We start from the raw sequence: 18,599 nt of genomic DNA on the forward strand, positions 1-18,599 counted from the left end.
TCCATTATTGGAAGGAAAGTCTCTTCATACTTCATGAGTGAACTGCTCTGTGACTATCCAGTGGGCCAGCTTTAGGCAAATCCATATTTCTTTGTTCCTGTTTTTTTTCTTTTTCATTCAATAAATTTAATTCCTTTTTTCTCAACTCTATTTCCAAAAATCTATGTATTAACTTATACCCTTTCTTCATTGAAGAGTGGGTTTGAGTTTATCTCCTACCTCCTTGCCAACTGATTAGCAGAAAACCTCCTTATCTTATCAAAACCTGATGTCATGTGTAAGTTGTTGTGAGTATTCAGTAGAGAGCCCACTGCTTGGTCTCATGGTCTCTCCTATCTCCAAACCTCCTTACATAATGCTGTAAAGTTAGTCCTTCTAAAGAAGGTAGGTAAGCATTTCATCCCTTTACCTAATAATGTTTAATGTCTTTTTATGGTCATTGGGGAAATTTATGTTCCTTAAACTACAAATTGAATCCTATCCTACTTTTTAAATCTCATCTTTCATTTTTCTATTTTGTACGGTGTGGTTTAACTGACCTACTCATTCTTTTCTGCATATAATATCCATTTCTTCACTTCCATTCAATTCCTGAAGTAGTTTCTTCTTTCCTTCCTTCTTTTCTTGTGCATATCAAAATATATGCAATTTTGTAAAGATTTATTTATTGATGCATACAAAAGCTGGGGTAAAGGCCAGAGATGCGGGGGGGTGAGAGGACTCACCAGAGACAGAGTGGGGAAAGAATAGGCAGACTGACTGAAATACACTACTGAGGGGAGCAGTGGGTGAGACAGGAGGGGTCTCCCACGCCATGTGTGTTGCTCGCTGGCTGGCTGGGGATCGAACTCGTATTGCAGAGGCTGTGGATTGCCCTATAGTGTGGTGTTTAACCCCTTGCACCACCAGAGAGGCCCAAAATATGTGCAATTTAAATGTTACCTGGCTTCATCAGCTCATGTATAAAATTGAGTTGAGCTTTTTTTTTTTTTTTTTTTTTTTAAAGATTTATTTGTTTATACAAGCACTGGGAACAGTCAGAAATGTGGGAGGGTGAGAGAATTCACCAGAGCTGGAGGGGAGAGCAGAACAGGCAGACTGACAAAGTACACTGCTGAGAGGAGCAGCGGGCAGCAGGAGAGGTCTGTGTGCCATGTGGGACCCTTGCAGGCGGCCGGGTGTCGAACCGGCGCTGCAGAGGCTGAGGGCAGCTTCACAGTGCGGCGCTCAACCGCTGCGCCACCAGGGAGGCCCAGGCTGAGCTATTTTTGTACTTAGTTTTAACTTATTATAAAAGCAATATGTAAATATACACGGTTATAAAAACTCAAATTACTATTTCAGTCTGTTATAGGACAGGGAGAGGGGCAGCCCAAACCCCACAATCCTGCCTATTCTAAATGGGTTCTGCCATCCGCCGCTTCAACACAAAACATAGGAGACTTTAATGGGAAGGAACTTTAATAAAACTAGGAAACAATACAGGTAAGGCAAAGAGTCTAGTTTCTAAATGAAGCACCCAAAGTTACCCGTCCCCTCGTGGGTAAAAGTCCATCCATATGGGATCGGCCCAGAACAAGGCCCCAAAGCCTGCTACAAGTCTAAAGCATCTTCCAGTGGGGACCCACAGCAAAGGGTCACAAACAACCGGACAAGCCCGGAAGGAAAAGAGCAAAATCAACATCAAGATAAAAGCTGCCATTGTCACCTCCCCACAGGTCTCACCCACATCTGTGTCACCCAGTCCATGACCAAAAGACAAGCGCAGTTTCTGTACATGTCTCTAGGCTCCATGCGCCTCCTCCAGGTCTCCTGGCTCCATCCTGCTTCCTTCCTCAGTCTCTTCTCCAGCTTCTCCTCCTCCTGCTCAGCTCCACCCTCCCTTGGGTGGGGCAGGGAACCTCCCCCTTTCCTGGGGACCACCGTGTTACAAGTCCTCTTAAAGAACCTAGTTCCCTATATCTATTTATTTGGGAGGTTACTTTCATAATTCCAAAGAACATATCTTGATTTTAAACAATTTTGGAAATCTAGATTAAACAGGAAAATTGAAGCTATGAAGAGGTTTGCTCCAAAATCACAGTCTTTTGTGTTGTCACTTGTTTTATCAAAAACAGTCTCTGATCCATCATTCTGCGATCTACCTACACGTTATTGAACTTTCCATTTCAGATCAGCTTCAATACTGCCTAGTTTGCCTTTCCTCAAGTCATTACTTCTTTTTTTTTCCTAGTACATTATTTTACATTTAAGGAGAGGCACTTCCCTTAACTTCTATAGCAATAATCAATAAAAGCTAGACTTTAAACAAGGTCAGAACTAACACTGATTTTCCAATACAGAGGCTAAGATTATCGGCTCCTACTGGCTATTGCTTCTACTGATTACTCTCAGATTCTGGGTTACATTTCAAAAGGTCCAGAAATGCCCCTCCCCAGCACAGCTCTTGGTCAGCCTTCCTATGGCTAAAGTCAGCTTATCTTTCCCTGCTAGGAATGTCCTTAGACATAGCTACACTGCTCAGGGCTTTGTTGCAAAATCCTTGTAGGGCAGGGAAAGGCATGACCTGCCCCTTCTCTAAGGCGAGCTATACTTCCTAAAGCCTTATTCCCTGTCCTCAGCTTTACTACCTTAGAAAAGTGAAAAATAAGAATCATCTGTTTCCTTTAAGAGAAACCTGCTGTGTGATATTGCCTTATAGTCTTTAATATTACAGCCTCCCGAATGTACATTACACTCAGGTTTTCCAAAAATAAAAAGCCGTCCCCACTGTGTTCCATCTGCATTCCTGACCCACAGAATCTGTAAGCACAGTTAAATTATTGCTTTATACCATTAAGTTTTAAACTAATTTGTTATACTTAGTAGCAACCAGAATAGAACTCTACACTGTGAGCACAAATGAAAAAATGGAGGAGTCTCCTTGAAGAATCATCAGAAAACTGAAGTATTCCTGAAGGCTGCTGTGCATTCTTGGCAGGTGGAGACCTCAGGATTGACACCCAATATATCTGGCTATGGAAGAGCAGAAGGGACAAATCAGCGAGCTACAGACAAGACACATTTTCGCTGACAGTAGAGATATTTGGCCATTTTCTATAGTGCAGAGGTAGGCAAAGGGAGCAATACATCTGGAACTGGACCTTTGTCTGTCCCAGCAAAATAGACAGGAGGGTGGAGCAACTCTGTAGCTACTGTCTGAATGCTGAATTGAGATAAAAGTAAGAGGTGTCAGGCACCTCTTTGGTTTGAAGAGCCCAGCAGGGGACCTTCTGAAAAACCTTGAAAGTTGTCCAGGATAGGAGTTCTAAATATCACCAAGGCCTACAGAGCAGCCAACATGCAAAATTGCAAGACAGGGAATTTCTTGTTCTCTTTTCCCTTGCCTGTCCTCTGAAATTGCAGGTATACTTAGGTGGGAGATTAGAAGGGGAGGGGAGATTAGAGTAAAACATGAAAAAAACAAAGCAATTGAAAACAAACAAACCCCAGGCCTTTTATAAAAAGGCAAAACGTAATCAAGAGGGGTCTGAGTGTTTAACTCACAGTAAACACTGTGGGGAGGTTGAGTCTAGCCCCAGACGCAGATGGGTTGATTGTCAGAGTTACTGGAAATTCTCTCCATTTTTGCACCCATTTTCTCAAATGTTTAGTAGTATCATTACCAAGACTGGGGGTGATGGAGTACCCACAAGTTTGAGAAAAAAGGAGAAGCTGTAAGAGAGCCCTCAGAAAGAGTGACTGAACTCAAGGAACTGTTTGGTAGTGACTCATGTGAGTAGTTTATTTTAGGTCGGTGATCAAGGATTTAAAGTACTGTGACTCTACGTAGCTGTTGATTATTCTACATTTATGTTCATTTGTTGGATGGATACATGCATTTTCATTTGACCAGCCTTGAGGATTTGCCAGATATGAGTATTTTATGGCAATGCAAATAGGAGTTATTTTCATTGGGACCATGAAACTTAAACTGGGTAAAGAGGAAAGCAAAGACATGAGGCACGGTGAGGGGAAGCAGAAAGCAAGGAGCTTTTGAGGATTTGCAGTGCGAATAAGGGAGGAAATGACTAGAAAGCAGATAGTAGCCATCTAAATAAATCAGTGATACACTTTAAGCTTAAAATATATTGGCTCGTTAGGACAAGTTTGCACTATGTATTTAATATAGAAATAAAAATAGTAGGCAAATTAGTAATTACCACAATGTATCTTTATATCTGGATGTCACACATTTCAATAATGCTAGTTATAGACGAATTCAGAGGAAAACTCTTATAAATGAAATATTTTACAAAGTTTCAATACACTCAAAAGATACTGCTACAAGGTCTGTGTTTTATTTTAATAAAAATATTTTTCCTGGTCAATTTACTCTATTAAGTTAGAAATTTTAAATGGTGAAATAGTTTTTTGAATAGCAAGCTATTTTGACTGGTATTAGGGAGGGCTACAAATTATAAATATTTTGGAATTACAAAACATACTTTTTTTTTTTAAATTCAAATGAGTACACAGTCGTTTGCCCAGCACATTTTGATATTCTAATGCACTCATTACCATTTAAGACAGATGAAATACAATCAGATAGGGAATAATTGTATAAAATTGCATTTTCTCTCTCAGTATGAATTATGATATAATTCTTTAAAAAATTATATTTGATATTTAGTATTCTGTATGTGCTTAGATTTCCAGTTTTCCTTTATAAAATGACATAATTTATTCACCAAACCCTGCAATTTTCAGATTATTTATGGGAATAGAGGCCATTAAGTTTTGCTAGATAAATGGTAAATAATGATACCATGAGAATAATCCTTTAATATTACTTTATGAATATGGATGGCATTATTGTGAGTAATATTTATTTCTCAAAACTTCCTTATGAACAGGAAAGGTAAAAATTAAAAAAGCAGTGGGTACTCCATATTGATTCTGTATATAATTTTCAAATGAATGATTTATTAAATATCCCAAACCATGTTGGATATTATCTGTTTTCTAGATTTGTATTCATTTTATTTTTATAAGTTTGAGAAAGTTCTCTTTGCTATGAAGAAATAGAAGAGGAAGAAAAAAAGCATATTGTAGTGTAGGTGGATGATACCAATTGGAAATTCAAGTTCTTTGTCTACAGATTTCAGGAATAATGTTGAAAAATAAAAAAACAATGGCAAGCCCAAATTCCACCACCTGCTGAATTTCATTCTTCAGATTTGGATGCAGTAAAGTAAGCATTTTATTTTCAGCATTGTCTTTGTTATTAGCTTTGAGTTCCAGCTATGCTGAGAGATTTAAAAGTATTTTTATTGTCAAAGGTATTATGCCTTCAAAAAGACAGATGCCTAATGAAAGTTGAATTGTTATAATTTTCCTTTATAATTTTATCTCAAAAGCATTTCATACTTACATTTACTAGCTACTTATTGTAAATGTGCTGTGTATCACTAATGGCAATGCGATTTTAAATTTGGCACAAATCAAGGTTCATGAATTTAAATTGCCCAACCAGTAGACAGGAACATTAATAAGTGATTCCTATTCATTGTAATATACTTTTGGTGGTTTTCATTTATTTTGGTAGAAATAGAGTGTTAAATCTTATGAACAATTAATGGGGTATCTGCTTTGAAAGAGTCTTGCACTCTGCTTTACTTAAGTGATATAAATAGATATTGCATCAAAGAAAATGATGGGGTAGTTTTAAGGTTTTTTTTTATATATATATATAGAAAGAAAACCTCTCCACAAAGCAATTGCTATCCTTTTTTTGGAAATAAAGGAATGCTAGACACTTAAAACTAACATTTACGCTTATTTTTTTTCCTCAAGATAATTCCTTACTTTACTGTCTGTTCAAGGGAGACAATTTAATGGTTGGAATTTCAGATCCAATAGAAGAATTAAAAAAGGAAAACAGATCTATTAAGAGACACATTTGAGTAAACAGTAAATGTGGTGAAAGAAAAATGCTAAATCAAGCAAATATAATTTTAATCGTGGACTCCAGAATTTACTTGCTTCGTAAATTTGAAAATTTGCTTATTCTTTATGCAGCTCTAATTTCTAAAGTAGAGAGCATAATATCTAATTCAAGGGTTGTTTTTGAGATTAGAAGAAAACTGCAGAGAGGATATTGCAGCATCTTAGCATATAGAAAATGTTCAGTGGATGCTAGTGATTTCTAGTTGCAGTGTATTTGAAGTCATCTCACAGATGGAACTGCCTGTTTACCTTCATTATACCATAACTTCTCACCAAAGAGTCGGATGGACTGTACCTAAAATCTGAAAAGTGGCCAGAAAACATCCTATCACTTAGGAAGGTGGTGACAATTTGGCCAAATGTGAGCTGATTTTGATTGATATTAATATAAATTGTAATATTATATATATATATAATTTATTTTAATATAAATGTAATAATATGCTAGAAAGTTTAATCAAATGGACTAATGGTAAAATTTTAGAAATAAGAAGGAAATTAATATGACACGTGAAAACCTTTAATTGACTGCAGGAACAATCGCCTATTCTTTCTATATATCATTGATTTGTATTGTGAATCACTGTGACCTTTTATAATCTCCTCCCACCATTATTATTTTTATTTTCATATGGGAAAACAAGGCTTAGAAAGATTAAGTCACTTGCTGAGGTCATTAAACTAGTCACATCCCTACGTAAACCCCCAAGGTCTTTACACTGCACTTTGCATAAGCACCATATATATATATATATATATATATACACACACACACATATATATATATATATATATATATATATCCACCCCTCCCAGACTTAATGTACTTGTGACTCCCTGCGTTCCAGTCACACTGACCTTCTTATTCTTCCTCAAGGACATTCAAGTGCATCATCAGAGGGTTACCCCCTTGACATAAAGTATCCTGCTTTCATGTCTAGCATACAGGTTCCTTTCTGTCACTGAGGTCTCTAGTCACTTGTCACTCACTCCCTCAGAGATGCCTTCCCTTTCACTCTACCTAAGTATCCCATCAGTCTCCATCACATCCATTAGTTTTTTGTTATTTATAGCATCTGTCAATAGCCAAACCAGGTCTTATTTGTTCAAGTAACTAATTACAGTCTCTTCCTCTTTGTTGTGCTTTGTTCAGGAAACTCGACTCTGCTCTTTCACCCACACCTGAAATTGTAGAGTTAACTTAATATTTCTATGGGAAATTTGATACTTGTAAGTCACTATAACCAGCTTTCAGAATATAGCTTTCTATAGTTTGGATTGTAATTAGTATAGAATTCATAGCGGCACTTGTCATTTTTAAATACTGAGTTGGAGGTAAACTTTTCTGTATTCCAAAAGCAAGGCTGTCTAAGTCCAGATATATTTGTGCTCTTGTGCCATTGATAGAAGGGGAGATGATTTTATGCTGATAACTGAAGTGCTTTAGATTGGCAGAGTATTAAAAACAAAATTTACTTAAATATTTTGTCTACCACATTCCTCCTATTTTTAAAAATTTTATAAGTGGCCATTCAATCAGCTAATCATGCTGAAAAATTTTTTTAAACATGTAAAAATAATAAAACGAAATCTTGACTCCATTCACAAAATGAATTCTAGATGGAATAAACACTTTAAGGTGAAAAGGTAAACATTAGTGTTTCAAACATATTAAATATATAGGGATTACTCTTACAAAGCACAAAAATCCCCTAAACTGTAAGAGATAAGTTTGTCTATACCGAAAAAATAAACTACATATGAGAAAAGACCTGATAAAAAAGTAAACCACAGACAACAGATTAATAGGAGATATTTTAAACATAAAAGCAACAAAATATTATAATATAAAAATAACTGCTAAAAATACTAATAATTTACATGCCATCTCCCTGATACCCACCTTGACGCAACAAAAGGCTAATTTTTAAATGTATGAGGTACAAGTTCATACTTTAGATTAGAGGTAAATTTAGAGTATCAATTACTATGTGTGATTGTAAGAAGCAGAACTAGCTATGTACTCACAGTTATATAATGGTGTTTTTAAATCCTTTGTAGAGTAATTTGTCAATAGCCAGTAGAGCTGAATATGTGCTTTTTCCAAGAGCCCAGTATAATCATTTCTAAGAATAGTTGCTGGAAAAATCTCAAATAAATGCACAAGAAAACCTGCTCAGAGAAGTTAATTGAATTGTTTGCAATTAAAACAAATTATAAACCACATAAATACCCATCAAAGAAAACAGCTAAATAGCTGTTTGATCATATGATGCAAAATGGTATTGCACTTAAAATGAATAAACAAGAGCTACAGATATTTAGATGGAAATTTTTGGAAACAGTAGTTAGTAACTGAGCACACTGCAGAATGAAATAAATTATATGGTTTTATTAATATAAAAGTTTCATTTTACTTAAAATGTAACACAACGCATTGCTACATGTTGCTTAGAGGTGCACAAATGAATGGTAAAATACAAAAACTTGGAAAGGGTTTAGACCTAGTTCAGTGTCATGGTTATCCTTGGCAAGTTTGGGCAGTGTGGAAGGGAATAATATGTTGTTATTATTTCATGTCTTTAAAAAATCTGAAGCTTCACTGATAAATATTATTTTATTTTACATTTGGGTAGCATATCTAACTTTAATTTCCATTTTTGTTGTCTGATACTTAAAATATTGTATGAGAGTCTTAAGACTGCTTTAGCAAATAGGTATACACTCGATGTATTTAAACCTAAGGTGTTCATTATCTCATAATCTGCTGGCAAGAAGTCCAAAATCACTTTCATCATGGCAAAATCCAGGTTTTGAAAGGCATACACCCCCTCTGAAGATTCCAGGAAAGAATCCCTCTTCCATTTAAGTTGGATGATAGAATTCCTTGGTTTCTCTTGCTGTTTCCTTGCTGCCTTTCTCCTCTGAGTGCCACTGCCTATTTTATGAGGACACTTTTCTTTTTTTTAATTTTTTTAAGGTCTTTTTTTTTTTAAAGATTTATTTATTTATATAAGCACTGGGTACAGTCAGAAGCGCGGGAGGGTGAGAGAATTCACCAGGGTCAGACAGGGGAGCAAAGCAGGCAGAAAGACCGAAGTACACTGCTGAGGGGAGCAGCGGGCGGCAGGAGAGGTCTGTGCGCCATGTGGGACCCCCACTCTCCTGTGGCCGGGGAGCAGCCAGGGATCGAGCCAGCGCTGCAGAGTCTGTGGGCCGCTTTGCAACCCAGCGCTCAACCTCTGTGCCACCAGGGAGGCCCTATGAGGACACTTTTGATGGCATTTAGAGCCCACATCAATAATCCAGGATAATGCTGTCTCAATTCTTAATCACATCTGCAAACAATTTTTACCATTTAAAATGACAAGCAATGTTTCAGGGATTAGAACCTGAAATCTTTTGGAGGCTACTGTTCAACCACAACATTTTATAACAAAGTCAAGGAAAGAAATCAAGCAATGACAATGTTCCCTGCTTCCCTTCACTGTTTTTTCCCCCTATTTGCAACAAATATTTACATTGAGCCTCTTTCTACTAGTACTCTTTACATTTTGCGGATGTAATTGTGAATAAGAGTAACAAGACTGCTAAATGAAAGACACTTACATCAGCGTGAGAGAGGCACGCTAAGTAATTGCAGTAAATGAAACCAGTATGTATGAGAAATACTATAAAGGAAATATAATAATCTCTAATAAAATATAAAGAGAGACAAAAGAGCTATTTTGCACTAATTTTCTAGGAAAGGTCTTCCTGACTGGGTGCCATTTATTACTAGGCATTTGAGAAGAGTTGGTGATACAAAGAGCCAGAAAAAAAAAAAAAAAAAAACAGTAGCACTCTTAAAATCTGTAACCTCATATATGTACAACTTTCAATGTCTAAATTGATATATGCAAATTTCTTTACTGTCTTTAACAATCAAAAGCCATGATTCAAAACAGATGTATGGTACAATGGATTTTTTTTTCATTCATATCAATGGGGAAAAATCTCATTACCTCCTTCTGTAAAAATAAATCCATCCAACTGTATGATAGTATTTGGCCAAAAGGCATATATGCAGTAAGAAGAGATGTACTTTTTAAAAATATGCTAAAAGAGGTCACAGAGTATTTACTGCTAATGGAAAGAAGAAAGAGTTCTTTGTAAAACACTGACAATTTATAAGAATGAAAATGCTTGAGAGGTCTATCCTTTTATATGTATATGTGTATATATATACATATATATATATATATATATATATATATATAAAAATCCATGGAGATGATGAAAATTTGCATGCCTGCAAGAGATAATAGCAAGGTCACTTATTGAACAAAAATAATTTTGGGGTGAGGAAAGGTGAATTTAGCTAGAGGGTATTAAAGAGAGAAAATAAATCAGGAAACATAATCAATAGATGAAGGGCAGCAGGTCATTAGCCACAGGCAATGCTTATTTTTTGTGTGTGAAATTGAAATGAAGAGTATGTAATGATTCTTTTTTGAAGTGTGTGCTTTCTAAGTCTAATACTGCAGAAATTAAATTGTTGCAGAGAAACTATTCAGAGGCAACGAAATCCAATTTGTGTCCCTTTGGCTAGAAATATTTCGAGAAATGGTTTTGAACATCAGAAATTAAGAGCTTTCCTGATTTTTTAAAAAATATTTATTTATTTATTTATACAAGCACTGGGTACAGTCAGAAGCACGGGAGGGTGAGAGAATTCACCAGAGCCAGAGCAGGGAACAGAACAGGCAGACTGATGAAATACACGGCCGAGGGTAGCAGTGGGCAGCTTTGCAACCCAGCGCTCAACCACTGCACCACAGGAGAGGCCCAGAGCTTTCCTGATTTTGGCATGTGAGAATATACACCAGCCATAATATAACTGATGGTCAAAAACAAAAGAACAAATAACTCTAAAGAACAGGTATCATGTGACTCAAGATGTAACTACTTCTGTCACCCAGCTCTACATTTACAAGAATTTATCAAGAAAGAGGTTCTCTCTCTTATCTTATTAGATAAGGTTTATTTTATGAGTTTGGAAGTGCAAAGCAGTTGAGAGTAACTAGCTAAAACCAGAGAGATAATTATCAATTCTCAGTTGGAAAAACACTATCCTTTTTTTTTTTTTTAATATATTTTATTTTTTATATAGATTCAAAACAAAATTGAACATAAGTTACAGAGATTTTCCAAATACTTTCTGTCGCTACACATGGCTATCTTCCCCTATTATCTGCATCCCTCTCTGAATAGCACATTTATCAATACTTTGACACATCATACCATACATAGTCCATGCTCTATATTAAAGTTCACTCTTGGCCTTGTATTTCTTCGGGTTTGGATGGATATGTCCTTTATACTTCATTGTGATATCCTACAGCACATGTAAATTTACTGCCTTATGACTCCTCTGTGTTTGACCTGTTCATGTACTTCCTTCTCTACCGCTGGTAACCACTGATTTTCTACTCTCTCCACAATTTTGCCTTTTCCAGAAGGCCATATACTTGGAATCATAAGCTCATAGCTTTTTCAAACCAGAGTCTTTCACTTACTATCATTTAAGTTTCTTGCAAGTCTTTTCAGGGCTTGATAGAACATTTCATTTTAGTGTTTTTAAAAATGACTTTGTTTCAATGTACCATTTATATACCCATTCATCTACTAGAAAAATCTTGTTTACTTTCAGGTTTTGGCAATTATGAATAAAGCTGCTATAAATGTATATTGCAGTATTTTTAGGTGCATAAAATTTCCAAGTCCTTTTGGTAAATATCAAGAAGCATGATTGCTATCTCATATCTCGAGCACATTTTAGTTTTGAAAGGAGTTGCCAAACTGTCTTCCAAAGTGTCCATACCATTTTGCATTTCCATCTGCTATGAATGCAACTTCCTGTTGCTCCATGTCTTCATCAGCATTTGATGGTGCTAGTGTCTGGCTTTGACCATTCTAATATACTTGATACAACTTGTAGTTGTATCTTATTTTTGCATTAACTTCCATTTTCCTGATACACATTATGTGGAACATCTTTTATGCATTTATTTGCTAGCTGCATATCTTTTTTTTTTTTGATTAGGTGCGTGTTGTTCTTTGACCCATTTTTAATCAAATTGTTTTCTTATTGTTGAGTTTTAACAGATATTTGTATATTTTGGATAACATTACTTTATGAGGTTCATCTTTTGCAAACATTTTCTCCAAATTGTCAGCTTTTAAAAATTCTCTTGACAGTGTCTTTTACAGAACACGAATGTTTAATTTGAATATAATGTATCAGTTATTTGTTTCATTAATTTTTCCTTAGATAATACATCTAAAATGTCATCTCTATACTCAACATCATCTAGGCTTTTTCTATGTTGTCTTCTAAGAGCTTTATAGTTTTATGTTTCACATATAAATCTATGATTCAGTTATGAACAGTATAAGGTCTGCATCTAGATTCATTTTTGTCAGGTGAACATTCAGTTGTCTCAGTGCCATTTGCTGAAAAGACTGTCTTTGACCCATTGCTTGTCACTGCTCTATTGTCAATGATAAGTTGACTTATATTATCATATAATCTACACACACATTTGTTTGGGAGATTCTCGAAGCTCTTCTGTTGATTTATTAACTACTATGTCATAAGTACCATGGTGTTTTGACTATTGCAGCTGCACACTAAGTCTTGGAGTCAAAGAATGACAGTCTTCTGTTTTTTGTCCTTTTCCTTCAGTCTTTGTCTTAGCCTGGTTAGAGACTTGATTTTATTGCTCTTTTCAAGGAAATTGTTTTTGAGTTCATTGATTCTCTGTTGATTTCCTGTTTTCAATCTATTGATTTATTCTCTTTTATTAATATCTTTATTATTCTTTTTTTTTACTTTGGATTGAATTTACTTTTCTTTATCTAGTCTCAGAAGTTGGACGTGAATACTATTGATTTTAGTTGCTCTTCTTTCCTAATATATGTGTTCATTGCTGTAATTTTTCCTCTACATACTGTTTTGTTGCATCCCACAGATTTTGACCAGCCATCAGAATTATATCTCCTAAGTAGTTTAGAAATTCTGCCTTTTTTGAGACTTTCTGATTTCCTGTCATACTACTACTATTTTATTCAATTCTCAGTTTTAGGAAGCTCAAAGAAAAACAAAAGGTTTACTGGAGTTGTCCCAGATAGACTGAGAACTAGATCTTTCAGACACAGCAGCATGAGACTTTCTTCCTTTATTCAAAGTACACTAGTCCAAAACTGGAAAATGTTTTTTCTTTAATTTGTTAAAAATTAATTTTACTTTTAATTTGCTAATTTTCCTCTCTTTTCTTGACTCAATAATCAGATTATTTACTGTGTTCTACAAATAGGCCTTCTCCCTTCTCTCCAGATTTGACCAGAGTCAGGTAGGTTACCTCTCTTTGTGGAGGATAACCATTCATCAGCTACTCTTTTGATTCATCAACTACTTTTTGATCTGTCATAACTTCTATCTCATATGAGTCAACATCTGTGACATAAAAGTCAGAGTCTTATCTTGACAGTCATATTTTGGGAATGGGTGTCTGTGAAGGGTAAAGTTCCTCAAAATTCTGTTACTAACTTTAAAGACTTATATTGCCTTATGTTTGTAAAAAGATAGCGCTCTCATCTAACAAACATCTAAAATTCTTCAGTGATGGCTGGAAATATCAGCAACTGTTTTTCAAATCATGCTGAAGATATGCTAATGACTTGACCTTGGAAGTATTAAATGATATGATAGCAATTTTTGGTCCTTACTAAAACATTCTATAATTGAGTTGTTTTTTTTTTCCATGATAAATAATTTCTATGTAAGTAGAATCTAAATCAGACTCTGTAACTAGTCTATCCATCAGGGTATTTGTTATATTCCTGGGTTGTTAACTTCTGATATATCATTTAATGAACATAGCATCTTGCATTATTGAAATGTTAATATATAAAATTTTACATATTTATGCTTCATATATTTATAATGAGTAAATTTCTATTTATTATGAATTAGTGTATCACAGATGCTAAAAAGAACATGTTTAGTCTATACTTATTACATAATGGGATAGTTTAATATTATTTAGAATTTTGTGCCTTTTTAGCATTATGTTGACATAAACAGTTGCTACTTCCTAAAAGTCAAAAGTGCTGTGTGAAGACGGGGTGAGTTTAATGTCTACTGCTATTATTATATGCATATATTTCATGCTAGTACTAGATGTTGGACATTATAGAAACACTTTGCCAATTTTAAGACAAGTGGGAATTGATGACAATGCTATGTAATCCAGAGGAATGATAATAGGTTTTTGAAGGGGAATGTATACACTAGAGAGTTTAATAGATCTTCACCTCAGACTACCAGTGTGTCACTCCATTTCTATCCCTGCATCTTTCCACATTGAATTCCTTATGCTCATGTTGCCATTTCCTCTTGTCTTTGATTTTACCTTCTTTTTTCCATGGTCTTAAATTTTATTTCCCATTTTTCAAGATATGATGAATACCTACTCATTTGAGACTGAGCCTGTACATTGGTAAATTCAGTCCCAACCAAGTTGGCCATCTTCTTCACTGCCTTCCACTCTTGAGACAAGAAGTCTAGACATTCCCTTTTCCTTTCTGGCTGAAGATTAGGTGGCATAATTCTCAGAAGTGCAGTATAAGCATTGTCGTATGGTGGGAAAATGTTACTTTACCAAAGGAGCAGATATTTCTTGAGCTTTCTAGCTAGTTCTTCCCTGTCTGAATCTGCAGTGTTCATTTTTAAGGTATAAAATGGCCAAAGAGATGCTGGGGCTGACTTTAGTGCTCAACAATCGTGGCTCACTTACTAGGCTGGCAGCCTCCTACCTCCACATTTCTCATCATTAAGGAAAGCAAATCTCCACTTATACAGTCTAGTGCATGTCAAGATTTGTATTACCAAATAATAGGTATCATCTGTCCAGACACAGATAAGATATTACCTCTTCTATTATGATTTCAGCAACTCTGTTGGACAGAATTGATGGTGTCCTCACCTGACAGCCCATCCTTCTTTATTTATGGTGCTTCTTTAGCATTAGCTCTCTTGTTCTTTAATGGTATATAACCTATGATATGCATTTCTCTTACTCCCTAAATTGTGATCTTGAAAGTACAGGATACATTTTATTTTCAGAATCACAAAATAAAGAATTATCTTAGAGAGCATAGTCATACAACAAATTCATGTTGGATTGAAACTATTTTAATTGAACTTGGTATTGTAATAAAACAATTGACCTTTGAAAAAACATTATTTTTATCTATTGTGATGGTCCTTTGTAAATATAGCTGATATAAAAAAGGGACAAATGGGGCCTCCCCGGTGGTGCAGAGGTTGAGCACTGGGTTGGGAAGTGGTCCCACATGGCGTGCAGACCTCTCCTGCTTCCCACTGCTCCCCTCTGCAGTGTATTCTGTCAGTCTGCCTGTCTTGCTCCCCGCTCTGGCTCTGGTGAATTCTCTCACCCTCCTGCGCTTCTGACTGTACTCAGTGCTTGTATAAATAAATAAATAAATCTTAAAAAAAAAAAAAGAAAGGACAAATGCTCTTTGGCACAGGAATGGAATAGCATAAAAATAGGATCAATTAGAGGATATTTGTCCTCAGGTGATGCAGGCTATGAAGTCTTCAGTAAAATAATTCAAGTCTTACTTGAGTCAACTTGATTTAATTTATTCTTGAGGAAGTTACTGCTTCCCTTAGGGCAGAGATAAGGAACTAGAACTAGTGCTATAAGTGTCCTTCCAAAACTCCAAGTCTAGAGTTAACATTTCATCAGTTTAAAGTCAGGCATACCTGGACATTCACATGTGACCAAACACTTCAGTTGCAGAATGTATTTGACAAGAGATGGAAGGAGACTGAGGTTTCATTCTTGCAGGGGATATGGAGTCCTGAGCAAAGAGATGGGCAAGATGGTTAGATGTGAGGCTTGAAAAAAAATCAGTGACCAACTAATAAAACCACATTTGTAAATTGCAGGGAAAATTTTTGTGGGAGTCTCCCTCTCACCACATTTGGTTCCTTTGTTTAGCCTAATAATAAATTTGACACTAGAGGGAATAGCAAGGGGAATGATTAATTTTGTGCACATTGAGCCATAAGATATGGAGAGCAGTAAATAACCAAAATAGCCAGTTTATGTAGTTTTTAGACAAATTAATCTGTGGAGGACAGACAAGACAGATAAATTCTTGTAAGTTCTAGTTTGGAAAACTAGTTGTGCAAATTAAACAGCTTGTTCATACAGCTTCCCACCCCTGTCACTGACATTAAAGGAAGGTTCCTCTTCATCTTAATACAGGGAAGGTACTTTTACATAGGATTTTATTTCTGTTTTCAGAAGGAACAGAGAAGGGAAGGGTCAGAGAAAATTACTGGTTTTAGGAAAAAGGCAGGTTTAGGGTATGCTTCCCTTAGGGCAGACATAAGGAACTAGAACTAGTGCTACAACAGTCCTTCCAAAACGCAAAGACTAGAGTTAACCTTTCATCAATTTAAAGTCAGGCATACCTGGACATTGACATCTGACCAAACATTTCAGTTGCACCAACTTTTTAATTCAAAATAATCAGTATGCTACCTTGGCACAGTTGGGGTGACCTGATCTGGGACCCAGCAAAATGCATATGAATTGATTTAAAATATAAGTAGAATTTAGAAAATAATTCAGTGTAGTATAGGTGGGAATTTCCAATTACCACTAAAATGATGAATATCTAAAAGAATAGTGAATATATGGACTACTATTCCTTCTGCTAACACAACTGTAGAGTGAGGCCTATAAGCAGGAGTGAATCCAGATCCTGCATAGACCTCTGAGGACACAGTTAGGTCAAAACCCAGGCTCTGACAGCTAGATAGTAAACTGGTATATAACTCTCAGAGTGCCTCCTCAAAGGAAAATTATAACTCAGTAACTTCTCACAAGTAGCATCATTTGCAATGATGCTAGGGATCTTCCATTGATTAAAGCCTGACAGGGCTTTTGATAATGCCTCCCCCTCGCCCCCAATGCTCCCTCTCTTTGATACACTCATGGAAACTGAAATTTATTTTAGGGAAAATAAGAGAATCAGAATTGTAATAGAAAAGTAAGCTAGGACCTCCCTGGTGGCGCAGCGGTTGAGCGCTGGGTTGCGAAGCTGCCCGCGGCCTCTGCAGCGCCGGTTCGATCCCCGGCTGCTCCCCGGCCACCGGATGAGGGTCCCACGTGGCGCGCAGACCTCTCCTGCCACCCGCTGCTCCCCTCAGCAGTGTACTTCAGTCCTTCTGCCTGCTCTGCTCCCCGCTCTGGCTCTGGTGAATTCTCTCACCCTCCCGCGCTTCTGACTGTACCCAGTGCATGTATAAACAAAACAAACAAATAAAATAAATAAATAAAACATGCCTCTATTAAAAAAAAAAGTAAGCTAGTACAAGATTCTTTAATCTTCAGTTTCCTTTTCTGTTAAATAACTTACATTTGATGTGAACTTCTGAATTGTGTTGTGTGTCAGAAAAGTCATAGTAATAAGGGTCCTTTACTTATGTAACAAAACCCATCTTGGGGAATAGAACCAGGTAGTACATATGAGAAATAAATTAGGAGAAAACTTTCTAGTTGTGCTCCTATCTCTCTGCCAGAATGCCCACAGCAGTTCTTGACAGTCCTCATTGCTACCACAGGTAGAAAACAGCAGTGTCCACCCAGTGGGGCCCAGAGCATGCTGGACATGATGTTGGCAGGAAGAAGACATCAACATTAACTTATAGATTAATTGGCCCTGAAAGTCCATCATCCCTTAGCACTTTCATATGCCACAAGTAGCTGACTTTGGCTGAAAGACAGTTAAAATCTTGAAAAAATAGCAATGCCAGGATAGAGGTATAGATGTAAAACCAGGGGTTTTTCAATCTAAGAGAGACTACACAAAATTTATTAGAAAGGGCATAAGAGAGTACCCTGAATTTAGTCTTTTCCCTAGGTACTCATTACTTGTGCCAGTTCAGGCAATATGTTGTCTAAAATGTCACATTTTAAAACTTAGAAGAAGATTGAAAAAGAAAGAATGGAAATAGATACAGCAGGGACAAATAAATATAAAAAAAGTGTGGTATATAAATGTTGACATTTTAAGGCAATTTAAAGGCATAATTATCTTCTGGCTGAGGAACACAGTAAGTAGTAAAAGGAATAAAATACTAAGTAAATATGGAAATGAAATTGTTTACTCATAATAATTCTAAAATATACATAACGGCAAATTAGAGAATTTCAAAAGAAATGGAAACACAAATAAATCAGCTATTATGTTTGGAAATTATAATACATTCTTCTCAGAAGTAGATATATAAAATATAAACAAAAATATAAAATATATGGTTGAAATAATAAACTCAAACCAGCACAAACACATTATAGGTAACTTTGACTTCCTAAAATGGAATATAAAATTTGATTCTGTTTTTGCAAATACAGAATATCAACTGCAGTTGAGGATAATTTGGTCTCCGTGTTAACATTAATAATTCTGGAGAATGAACATACAACACTACATGTGATATTTTATAAATTAGATCAATTACAAAAGGG

This window comes from Talpa occidentalis, unplaced genomic scaffold (genome assembly GCF_014898055.3).
Source record: "Talpa occidentalis isolate TD23 unplaced genomic scaffold, MPIMG_talOcc4v2.1, whole genome shotgun sequence".
Lineage (NCBI taxonomy): Eukaryota > Metazoa > Chordata > Mammalia > Eulipotyphla > Talpidae > Talpa > Talpa occidentalis.